The following is a 12,561-nucleotide window of genomic DNA, read 5'->3' as shown; positions in this document are numbered from 1 at the left end:
GACATGGAGATAGGTGTCAGCAGAGAGCACTGTGGTCAGACAGAAATTTAATTCAAAAAGAAAAGAACTTCCTCTGTAGCATACAGCAGTTGATGAGTACTGGAAGGGTTAAAATGTTTAACCCCTTAAGGACCAAGGGCGTACAGGTACGCCCTTGGTCCTGCTCTCCTGATATAACGCGGGGTTACACAGTAACCCCGCGTCATATCGCGGCGGGCCCGGCGTCATAGTGAAGCCGGGACCCGCCTCTAATAGCGCGCAGTGCCGTGCGCGGCACCGCGCGCTATTAACCCTTTAGCCGCGCGCTCAGAGCTGAGCCGCGTGGCTAAAAGTGAAACCGAAAGTGGCCGGCTAGCTCAGTCGGGCTGTTCGGGATAGCCGCGGCTAATCGCGGCATCCCGAACAGCTGACAGGACAGCGGGAGGGCCCCTACCTGCCTCCTCGCTGTCCGATCGCCGAATGACTGCTCAGTGCCTGAGATCCAGGCATGAGCAGTCATGCGGCAGAATCGTTGATCACTGGTTTCTTATGAGAAACCAGTGATCAGCATAGAAGATCAGTGTGTGCAGTGTTATAGGTCCCTATGGGACCTATAACACTGCAAAAAAAAAGTGAAAAAAAAAAGTGAATAAAGATCATTTAACTCCTCCCCTATTAAAAGTTTGAATCGCCCCCCTTTTCCAATAAAAAAAAAAACACAGTGTAAATAAAAAGAAAAATGAACATATATGGTATCACCGCGTGCGTAAATGTCCGAATTATAAAAATATATCATTAATTAAACCGCTCGGTCAATGGCGTGCGCGCAAAAAAATTCCAAAGTCCAAAATAGTGCATTTTTGGTCACTTTTTAGATCATTTAAAAATGAATAAAAAGCGATCAATAAGTCCTATCAATGCAAAAATTGTACCGTTAAAAACTTCAGATCACGGCGCAAAAAATGAGTCCTCATACCGCCCCATACACGGAAAAATAAAAAAGTTATAGGGGTCAGAATATGACAATTTTAAACGTATTAATTTTCCTGCATGTAGTTATGATTTTTTTCCAGAAGTCCGAAAAAATCAAATCTATATAAGTAGGGTATCATTTTAACCGTATGGACATACAGAATAAAGATAAGGTGTAATTTTTACCGAAAAATGTACTATGTAGAAACGGAAGCCCCCAAAACTTACAAAACTGCGTTTTTTTTTTCAATTTTGTCGCACAATGATTTTTTTTTCCGTTTCACCGTAGATTTTAGGGCAAAATGACTGACGTCATTACAAATTAGAATTGGTGGCGCAAAAAATAAGCCATCATATGGATTTTTAGGTGCAAAATTGAAAGAGTTATGATTTTTTAAAGGCAAGGAGCAAAAAACGAAAATGCAAAAACGGAAAACCCCCCGGTCCTTAAGGGGTTAAAAAGAATTAATTTACAAATCTGTTTAACTTTCTCGCACCAGTTGATTTAAAAAGAATTGTTTTCCCCCGGAGTACCCCTTTAACCATTTGGGAAATTAGAAATATGCAGTGTCCTGTGATTGATCAACTCTTGGAGTGAGCATCTGGGGCTGCAGGTGACAGACTTCATTGTGTCACTATATCCAATATATATTTCTCTCCGTAGCCTACATTGTGGAGCAGCATATTCTATGGGACCCACTGTTTACAGACGTGACTTTCTCTAGATTAGTTGCAGCCAGCAAACGAGATCTCATTTTCAGCGAGGCTGTTTTATTAATACTGTCATTTCCTCCCCTGGCAGGAGTACGGTCTTGGCCAAGGCTCATGTTTTAGATGTAACTCCAGTTTAGATCACCACAACTTCCTCTTAATAAATGTCAGGCCTCATTTAATTTTCATGGCTGTGATTAACTGCAGGGCTGGGCTAAAGATCCAGTCAGACAGGTCCTGGAACCTGCAAACGTGCCAGTGTGTCGTGGCTTCTGCTAAATAAGGTAGCACAGTTTAGGCTCCATACATAAAAAAAATAATAATATATATAATATTATATATTAGGGATCGACCGATTATCGCTTTGGCCGATATTATCGGCCGATGATCACGATTTTGGGCATTATCGGTATCGGCAATTACCTTGCCAATGATCCGATAATGCCCCACCGCACCGTGTCGCACCCCCCCACCGCACCGCCCCGGCCCCATTGCCTCCCCATCCCCGGTTTTATAATTACCTGTTCCCGGGGTCCACGCTACTTCTGGCTCCTGCTGCATCCTGCGTTACGCTGTGCGCAATGACGAGTGACGTGACGTCACCGTCAGTGCGCACAGTGACGGCTCAGGAGGACGCCACCGGAGCCAGATGTAGAGTGGACCCCAGGAACAGGTAATTATAAAACCGGGTGGTCGCGGTGCGGTGGGGTGGTAGGGGGCGCGGAGCGGAGGAGGGTGGGGGGGGGGGCGGTGTCGGTGATAGGACTCAGGAGGACCCCAGGACAGGCAGGAGGAGAGAAGCGGGTCGCGGCGGCGGTTTATGGAACCGCAAAAGCCACTGCAGTTCATTGATTTAAAGCGCCACTATAAATCGATGATCTGCAGCAGTGTTGTGGGGGTATAAATAGCCGATAACTTATACCGATATTCCAGTATAAATTATCGCCTATCGGCACTAACCTCCACAGATTATCGGTATCGGCCCTAAAAAAAACTATATCGGTTGATCATACATATATATTATATAATTAATATATATATCGTATATATAATTAATATAATTTAATATATATAATATAATTTAATATATATCTATATAATCAATATAATTTAATATACATATCATTATTAATAACTCTCCATCTCAAAATCTTATACTACATGGTACTTTTGGTGGCCCACTGCACAGGAAAGCACAGTATGTTGGCACCTGGCGCCGCTCATAAGATCTCACCCACAGAGGAATAGGGACTATGGCTAATGGTGTGATGTGAACACTAATAATAATAAACCACTAATCTCTTTCCACTGTAGTAACTATAATGCAGCCATACATCAGCCTCACATCTAGTGTCTTATCAAGTCCATCCAGCACATAAATTGCTTGGGAAATTGCGGTATATAGAGGTCATCAAGGCATGCGGTACTGGTAAAGCCAGTGGTCTCAAACTGTGGCCCTCCAGATGTTGCAAAACATCAACTCCCAGCATGCCCGGACAGCCGTTGGCTGTCCGGGCATGCTGGAAGTTGATGATTTGCAACATCTGGAGGGCCACAGTTTGGAGACCACTGTGTAAAGCTGAGAAGCGTCTAGCCTTTTTATGGGATGGCCATTTGAGGTTCTGTTCACATCAGTGTTGTGAATTCTGTTTTATCATAGGAAAATGTTTAATTCAATTTGAAATGGACCAACGCACGACCAGTATTAATTTAGATAACAAAGTTTGGTTTAATTTTAGTCCTCAGAATTGTTTAACTGTTATAAGATTTTAGTTGACTAATCTACAGAAGGCTTTGCTTAAAGGGGTACTCCGGTGGAAAACTTGGGAAGAGATCCTATCAGAACTAATCTTTTGTCTATATTCAATGTCAATGTAATAACAGGTTAATATCTATTTATATTAGGAGTATAGAATCTCTTTGCTTTATTTAAAGGGGTACTCCGGTGGAAAACGTTATTTTTTTTATTTTTTTATCAATCAACTGGTGTCAGAAAGTTAAACAGATTTGTAAATGACTCATATTAAAAAATCTTAATCCTTCCAGTACTTATTAGCTGCTGAATACTACAGAAGAAATGGTTTTCTTTTTGGAACACAGAGCTCTCTGCTGACATCACGACCACAGTGCTCTCTGCTGTCATCTCTGTCCATTTTAGGAACTATCCAGAGCAGCATATGTTTGCTATGGGGATTTTCTCCTACTCTGGACAGTTCTTAAAATGGACAGAGATGTCAGCAGAGAGCACTGTGATCGTGATTCAGCAGAGAGCTCTGTGTTCCAAAAAGAAAATAATTTCTTCTGTAGTATTCAGCAGCTAATAAGTACTGGAAGGATTAAGATTTTTTAATAGAAGTAATTTACAAATTAACTTTCTGGCACCAGTTGATATAAAAAAAAATATATACAAAAAAAAAAAATTTTCCACCAGAGTACCCTTTAACCTGTTCAGGACCCATGACGTATGCATACGTCTTCACACCCGGGGTCTTAAGGACCCATGACGTATGCATACGTCATGGCGTTTTCCGGTCTCTGCCGCTCGCCGGGCAGAGATCGGAAGCGGATCCCTGCTGAAATCCTTCAGCAGGCATCCAGGGCAAACGCCGAGGGGGGCCATGTAGGCCCCCTATGTCGGCGATCGCCGCAAATCGCAAGGGAAATCGCCCTTGCGATCTGCGGCGATACCGGGCTGATCGGGTCTCTGGGACCCGACCGCCCGGTAATTTCGCATGATCCCGGCTGTCACAGACAGCCAGGACCATGCTGGAGTATCGGAGCGAGGTGACAAGCCGGCCACCTCCTCCGATCCCCTGCGATCTGTCGGTTAGTTAACCGACCAATCGCAGGAGGGGGGGCGGTTACTTCCTCCCGTCCTGCCCGGCCCCTGAAAGTCCGGAGAGGACGGGAGGAAGACCGGAGGACGCGGCGGGGGACGGGGGAGTGCTGGGGACTGGCCCCGGTACTTACCTCGTCCCTGAAGACCCGGATCCAGACGATGAAGACGGCGGCGGCGGCGACAGGTGAGTAGATCTTCAGCCGCGGTCGGGCCCTTTACAGCAATGCACGTCGCCGTAAAGCGACATGCATTGCTGTAATAGGACCCTGTAAACTACAACTCCCAGCATGCCCAGACAGCCCTTGGCGTCTGGGCATGCTGGGAGTTGCAGTTTTGCAACATCTGGAGGTACACAGTTTGGAGACCACTGTGCCCTTCCAGATGTTGCAAAACTACACATCCTCAGCATGCCCTTACTGTCCAGGCATGCTGGGAGTTGTAGTTCTGTAACATCTGGCCCTTCAGATGTTGCAGAACTACAACTCCCAGCATGCCTGGACAGTTTTGGCATACTGGGAGTTGTAGTTTTGCAACATCTGGAAGGGCACCGATTGGGAACCACTGTATTAGTGGTCTGCAAACTGTAGTCCTCCAGATGTTGCAAAACTACAACTCCAAGCATGCTGGGAGTTGTAGTTCGGCAACATCTGGCTCTAAAGATGTTGCCGAACTACTACTCCCAGCATGCCTGAGAATGTTTGGGAGTTGTGGTTTTGCAACAGCTGGAGGCACACGGGTTGGGAAACATTGTTTCCTAACTCAGTGTTTCCCAACCCGTGTGCCTCCAGCTGTTGCAAAACCACAACTCCCAAACATTCTCAGGCATGCTGGGAGTTGTAGTTTTGCAACAGCTGGAGGTCCCCCCCCTGTGAATGTACAGGGTACATTCACATGGGCAGGGGGCTTACAGTGAGTATCGGGCTGCAAGTTTGCGATGCAGCAAATTTTGCGCGGCAGCTCAAACTCGCTGTAATCCCCCCGCCCGTGTGACTGTACCCTAAAAACACTACACTACACTAACACAAAATAAAATAAAAAGTAAAAAACACTACATATACACATACCCCTACACAGCCCCCCTCCCCTCCCCAATAAAAATGAAAAACGTCTGGTACGCCACTCTTTCCAAAATGGAGCCTCCAGCTGTTGCAAAACAACAACTCCCAGTATTGCCAGACAGCCGTTGACTGTCCAGGCATGCTGGGAGTTTTGCAACAGCTGGAGGCACCCTGTTTGGGAATCACTGGCGTAGAATACCCCTATGTCCACCCCTATGCAAATCCCTAATTCAGGCCTCAAATGCACATGGCGCTCTCACTTCTGAGCCCTGTCGTATTTCAAGGCAACAGTTTAGGGCCACATATGAGGTATCGCCGTACTCGGGAGAAATTGCCTTACAAATCTTGGGGGTCTTTTTCTCCTTTCACCCCTTATGAAAAGGTGAAGTTGGGGTCTACACCAGCATGTTAGTGTAAAAAAAATAAACTTTTTACACTAACATGCTGGTGTTGCCCCATACTTTTCATTTTGACAAGAGGTAAAAGGGGAAAAAGCCCCACAAAATTTGTAACACAATTTCTCCCGACTACGGAGATACCCCATGTGTGGGCGCAAAGTGCTCTGGGGGCGCACAACAAGGCCCAGAAGGGAGAGTGCGCCATGTACATTTGAGGTGATTTGCACAGGGGTGGCTGATTGTTACAGCGGTTTTGACAAACGCAAAAAAAACAAAACCCCACATGTGACCCCATTTCGGAAACTAGACCCCTCACGGAATGTAATGAGGGGTGCAGTGAGAATTTACACCCCACTGGTGTCTGACAGATCTTTGGAACAAGGGGCTGTGCAAATTAAAAATGTTGTACAGCCCACTGTTCCAAAGATTTGACAGACACCAGTGGGGGGTAAATGCTCATTTTATGCCTTGTTACGTTCCTCAAGGGGTCTAGTTTCCAAAATGGTATGCCATGTGGGGGTTATTTTGCTGTCCTGGCACCATATGGGCTTCCTAAATGCGACATGCCCCCCGAGCAAAATTTGCTCTCAAAAAGCCAAATATGACTCCTTCTCTTCTGAGCATTGTAGTTCGCCCGTAGTCCACTTCAGGTCAACTTATGGGGTACCTCCATACTCAGAAGAGATGTGGTTACAAATTTTGGGGGGTATTTTCTGCTATTAACCCTTGTAAAAATGTGAAATTTGGGGGGGAAACACACATTTTAGTGATTTTTTTTTATTTTTTTTTTTACGTATGCAAAAGTCGTGAAACCCCTGTGGGGTATTAAGGCTCACTTTATTTCTTGTTACGTTCCACAAGGGGTCTAGTTTCCAAAATGGTATGCCATATGTTTTTTCTTTTGCTGTCCTGGCACCATAGGGGCTTCCTAAATGCGACATGCCCCCGAGCAAAATTTGCTCTCAAAAAGCCAAATATGACTCCTTCTCTTCTGAGCATTGTAGTTCACTCATAGTACACCTCAGGTCAACTTATGGGATACCTCCATACTCAGAAGAGATGGGGTTACAATGTTTGGGGGGTATTTTCTGCTATTAACCCTTGCAAAAATGTGAAATTTGGGGGGAAACACACATTTTAGTGAAATTTTATTTTTATTTTTTTACATATGCAAAAGTCGTGAAACCCCTGTGGGGTATTAAGGCTCACTTTATTCCTTGTTACGTACCTCAAGGGGTCTAGTTTCCAAAATGGTATGCCATGTGGGGGATTTTTGCTGTTCTGGCACCATAGGGGCTTCCTAAATGCAACATGCCTCCCAAAAACCATTTCAAAAAAACGTACTCTCCAAAATCCCCTTGTCGCTCCTTCGCTTCTGAGCCCTCTACTGCGCCCGCCGAACACTTTACATAGACATATGAGGTATGTGCTTACTCGAGAGAAATTGGGCTACAAATATAAGTATACATTTTCTCCTTTTTCCCCTTGTAAAAATTCAAAAATTGGGTCTACAAGAACATGCGAGTGTAAAAAATGGAGATTGTGAATTTTCTCCTTCACTTTGCTGTTATTCCTGTGAAACACCTAAAGGGTTAAAACGCGGACTGAATGTCATTTTGAATACTCTGGGGGGTGCAGTTTTTATAATGGGGTAATTTGTGGGGTATTTCTAATATGAAGACCCTTCAAATTCACTTCAAACCTGAACTGGTCCATGAAAAATTGTGAGTTTGGAAATTTTTTGAAAAATTGGAAAATTGCTGCTGAACTTTGAAGCCCTCTGGTGTCTTCCAAAAGTAAAAACACGTAAATTTTATGATGCAAACATAAAATAGACATATTGTATATGTGAATAAAAAAAAAAATTATTTGGAATATCCATTTTCCTTACAAGCAGAGAGCTTCAAAGTTAAAAAAATGCAAAATTTTCAAATTTTTCATAAAATGTTGGGATTTTTCACCAAGAAAGGATGCAAGTTACCACAAAATTTTACCACTATGTTAAAGTAGAATATGTCACGAAAAAACAATCTCAGAATCAGAATGATAACTAAAAGCATTCCAGAGTTATTAATGTTTAAAGTGACAGTGGTCAGAATTGCAAAAAATGGCCGGGTCCTGAGGTGTAAAATTGCTGGGTCCTTAAGGGGTTAAAAAGCAAAGAGATTCTATACTCCTAATCTAAAAAGATATTAACCTGTTATTACATTGACATTGAATATAGACAAAAGATCAGTTCTGATAGGATCTCTTCCCAAATCTTCTCTGCCTAAAACTTAAATTAAAGGGGTACTCCGGTGGAAAACTGTTTTTTACATATCAAGTGGCTCCAGAAAGTTAAACACATTGGTAAATTACTTCTAATAAAAAATCTGAACAATTCCACTACTTATCAGTTGCTGTATACTACAGAGGAAATGGAGTTGTTCTTTTCTGTCTGACCACAGTGCTCTCTGCTGACACCTCTGTCCATGTCAGGAACTGTCCAGAGTAGAAGCAAATCCCCATAGCAAACCTCCCTGTTCTGTACAGTCCCTGACATGGACAGAGGTGTCAGCAGAGAGCACTGTGGTCAGACACAAAATAACTCAACTTCCTCTGGAGTGTACAGCAGCTAAGTATTGGAAGGGTTAAGATTTTTAATAGAAGTGATTTATAAATCTAACTTTCTGGCACCAGTTAATTTGAAAAAAATAAATAAAAATAGTATTCCATCGGAGTACTCCTTTAAGCTTTAGTCAGTTGGTTAAAATGTCGATAGATTTTAGTTATAGTTTGTCATTGTAAGTTTATTTATTTACTTTAGTCACTTAAAGGTGTTGCTGACCAAAACTATGACTAAAATGATTAGTCAATGAAATTAACCCTGCAACAGACACCAGTAATGCCTGACACACCTCATAGACATGGAGTTTCTGTGATGGTTGTTGTCATTTTATAGAAAGGTTATAACCGGATGCGGCACTTTTTCTGTCATATGCTGATATCTGCGATGCTCCATGCAGTGTGTGTGAACAGTCGGGGTTAAATAAAGCTTTATATCACTATTTGTACCCTGACATCATTGATCTGGGCGGTCTGTAGAAGTAATGTGCTCATACCTGCTTCTCAAGGGGTTGTATACAGTGACCCCCCCCCCGACCTATGATGGCCCCGACATACGATCATTTCAACATGCGATTGCCTCTCAGAGGCAGCATCAACATACGATGCTTTTGTATGTCGGGGCCATCGCATAAACGGCTATCGGGCAGCGCTGACTGCTTCAGCTGCCTCCGGATAGCCGTTTACGGTGCCCCGTGTGGTCCGCTGACGATCACTTACCTGTCCTCTTCAGGATCCCCTGCATCGTCGACGCTCTCCATCGTCGTCATCACGTCGCTGCGCACGCCGTCCCGTTATCCAATAGGAGTGGCGTGCATAGCGATGTGATGGCGGCGACGGAGAGCGAAGATGCCGGGGAAGCAGAGGCCTTGCCAGAGCGTCTGGGACACCTCGGGGACGCGGCGACAGTGATGGACCGTGACATCCTGGGCAGCAGTGATGGTCCGGAGCGGCGGGGACAGGTGAGTACAACTTCCTCTAACAGTGGTCTTCAACCTGCGGACCTCCAGATGTTGCAAAACTACAACTCCCAGCATGCCCGGACAGCCGTTGGCTGTCCGGGCATGCTGGGTGTTGTAATTTTGCAACATCTGGAGGTCCGCAGGTTGTAGACCACTGTCCTATACTTTACATTGCACGGATCCCTCAACATACGATGGTTTCAACAAACGATGGTCCATTTGGAACGGATTACCATCGTATGTTGAGGGACCACTGTGCTTTTAACAAGTACTACTCAGCATAAGACTTTTTGCAATAGACTTACCTGGGGCTCCTGTGTAAGCGCCTGATGGGCATCCGTACGGCGGTTCCAAGTAATCTGTGATCTTATATAGCTGCTGTATGAATGTGTGTGCAGGTTAACGCTGGGTACAGAGGGTGATAGCAGTTTTAGTACTAGTTTCTGAGAGGTACCTTTTCAGTATACCTCCCCTTAAGCGATCTGTTCTCAGATGCGATGTTGATGAGAGATATGAGTTATATATATATATATATATATGTATATATATATGTATATATATATGTATATGTATATATATATGTATATGTATATATATATGTATATGTATGTATATGTATGTATATATATATATATATATATATATATGAACTTGCATAAGCACGATGCTCTTATAAATTGAAGACTACATATGAAAACGTGCATAGGAAATACAAATGTTGCTTTCAGGTCTTTATTTCGGTTTCCTGCCCTAGAATCAGATTGGCTGCTATAGGTAACACCTTCCCGCAGATTGAAGAGAATGGGCCACTGTTCTGTATCCTTGCTGTATCTTTGCAGATGAGTCAATGATCAGGAAAGGGGAGCACTGTGGGAAATGCCACTGATACAATGGACCTTCAGTACTGGACCCATGATCTCATTACCTGCTGATACCATGCAATAGCTGCCAGGCACCATAAATGCTAAATGTCAGCTTTGCCATGATAAGGAAGGGGCATAATGGAAAGCCCTTTCACTAAGAGTGACGTGATTTGTAGAATGAGATGACTGAAAATGTAGATTGTTGACTTCCGTAATGTTCCTTACACACACAATGTAACTGTTTTGCTGTTTTTATTCAGGTAAGCTTGGGTTTACGTCTGTTTCTGGGCTCTTTTCGGGTCTTCATTGCAGGATCAGTTGGAGGTCAGAAAACTGAGCCATATGGTCCACTGCTTGACTCCAACGGAGCCCAACAGACCTAATTCACTGAAGTCCATCAGGTTTCCGTCATTTTGCTGCAACATAAGTCTGTTGCTGAAATTTGCGCAAAGAAAGAACATGTTTATTCTTCGCGCGGGAGTCTGCGAGCACTGCATAACCGTCATTGGTGACGGCACAGTTCTACCGCCGAAGTATTTCGGCAGCTGCCAGATGGAATCTCCACTAGTAGAATTCTGTGAGCCGAGATTCTGCAGTGTGAACGTACCCTTAGGCTATATTCACACAGTGCCCCATATTTATCCATATAGCAACCAATCACAGCTTAGCTTTAATTTTACCAGAGCTTGTAAATATATGAAAGCTGAGCTGTGATTGGTCACTGGGCAAAACAAGATGGGTGTAGTCTCAGGTGGATAAATCTGGGCCACTGTATTTTTACTGTCTGGAAAATACGGAGAGAAATATGTAACCGAAATTGTGAGAGTAGCTTTGAATTTCTGCTGGGTATTTCCACTCTTTTGACCTTGTATTTTATTATGATTTTAGAATCTACATCCTAGATTTCCAGCTTTCTTTTATTTAATTAATTGATTAAATCATTTTTTTATTTTATTTATATTGCATGGATTATGCGTAAAATTATTAAGATGTCACTTATTCCTATGTATCTGAAATATGCCCTAAAAAATATGTACCACAGTTAAAAATTTAAAATATGGTGTTGTGTGGTTAATAACTCAATTATGAATTATGGTCATAAAAATTAGTTATGAAAAATGTAAACAAATTTGAAAATGATACAAATAGTGATATAAAGCTTTATTTAACCCCGACTGGTCACACACTCTTCATGGAGCATCGCAGATATCAGCTTATGACAGAAAAAGCCCAGCATTCGGTGATAACCTTTCTATAACATGACAACAACCATCACAGAAACTCCGTGTCTATGAGGTGTGTCAGGAATTACTGGAGTCTATTGCAGGGTTAATTTCATTGACTAAACAAAATCCCATACGGCCTGTTAGAAAATCCCATTATAGTCTATGGTTTTAACTAGGGTTCGGCCGATAATCACGATTTTGTCAATTATCGGTATCGCCAATTACCTTGCCGATAAGCTGATAATGCCCCACCCCCCGCACCGCGACCGACCCGCCGCACCACGTCGCACCCCCCACCGCACCACCCCGGCCCCATTGCCTCCCCAATCCCCGGTTTTATAATTACCTGTTCCCGGGGTCCACGCTACTTCTGGCTCCTGCTGCTTCCTGCGTAACGCGCTGTGCGCAATGACGAGTGACGCGACGTGACGTCACAGTCAGTGCGCACAGTGACAGCTCAGGAGGACGCCGGAGCCAGATGTAGAGTGGACCTGGGAACAGGCAATTATAAAACCGGGGATGGGGGAGGCAATGGGGCCATGGCGGTACGGTGGGGCGGTAGGGGGCGCGGAGCGGTGCGGCGGTGGGGGGAGCGGTGCGGCGGTGGCGGTGATAGGACTCAGGACCCCCGGACAGGCAGGGGGAGAGAAGCGGGTGGCAGCGGCGGTCTATGGCACCGCAAAAGCCACTGCAGTGCATTGATTTAAAGTGCCGGCTTTAAATCAATGATCTGCAGCGGTGTGGGGGGGATAAATAGCCGATAACTTATACTGGAATATCGGTATAAGTTATCTGTCCTAACCTCCACAGATTATCGGTATCGGCCCTAAAAAAACGATATCGGTCAATCCCTAGTTTTAACCCATTATTAACTGGCGTTATTTTGTGACTGGAGAATGAACGAAAGAAATAGTGCATGCACACTTTCTCCTGTTACTATCTTCCGTCA

At 44.0% G+C, this 12,561-nt stretch overlaps 1 protein-coding gene and 1 long non-coding RNA gene across 4 annotated transcripts in view; one reads left to right on the top strand and one right to left on the bottom strand.

Moving 5' to 3' along the window:
• The window catches only part of EFHD1 (EF-hand domain family member D1), a 38,178-nt gene that overhangs the window by 18,571 nt on the left and 7,046 nt on the right, over positions 1-12,561 (top strand). The gene's annotated exons all lie outside the window — the stretch shown is intronic.
• Positions 1,583-12,561, bottom strand: part of LOC130361530 (uncharacterized) — a 29,322-nt gene continuing 18,343 nt past the window's right edge. Inside the window, exon 3 of the long non-coding RNA XR_008891042.1 lies at positions 1,583-1,937. This is a non-coding gene — a long non-coding RNA (uncharacterized LOC130361530). The remainder of the gene's footprint in view (positions 1,938-12,561) is intronic.

The sequence above is a fragment of the Hyla sarda genome, chromosome 3, assembly GCF_029499605.1.
Source record: "Hyla sarda isolate aHylSar1 chromosome 3, aHylSar1.hap1, whole genome shotgun sequence".
Taxonomy (NCBI): domain Eukaryota; kingdom Metazoa; phylum Chordata; class Amphibia; order Anura; family Hylidae; genus Hyla; species Hyla sarda.
This window is presented reverse-complemented; position numbering and strand designations above follow the sequence as displayed.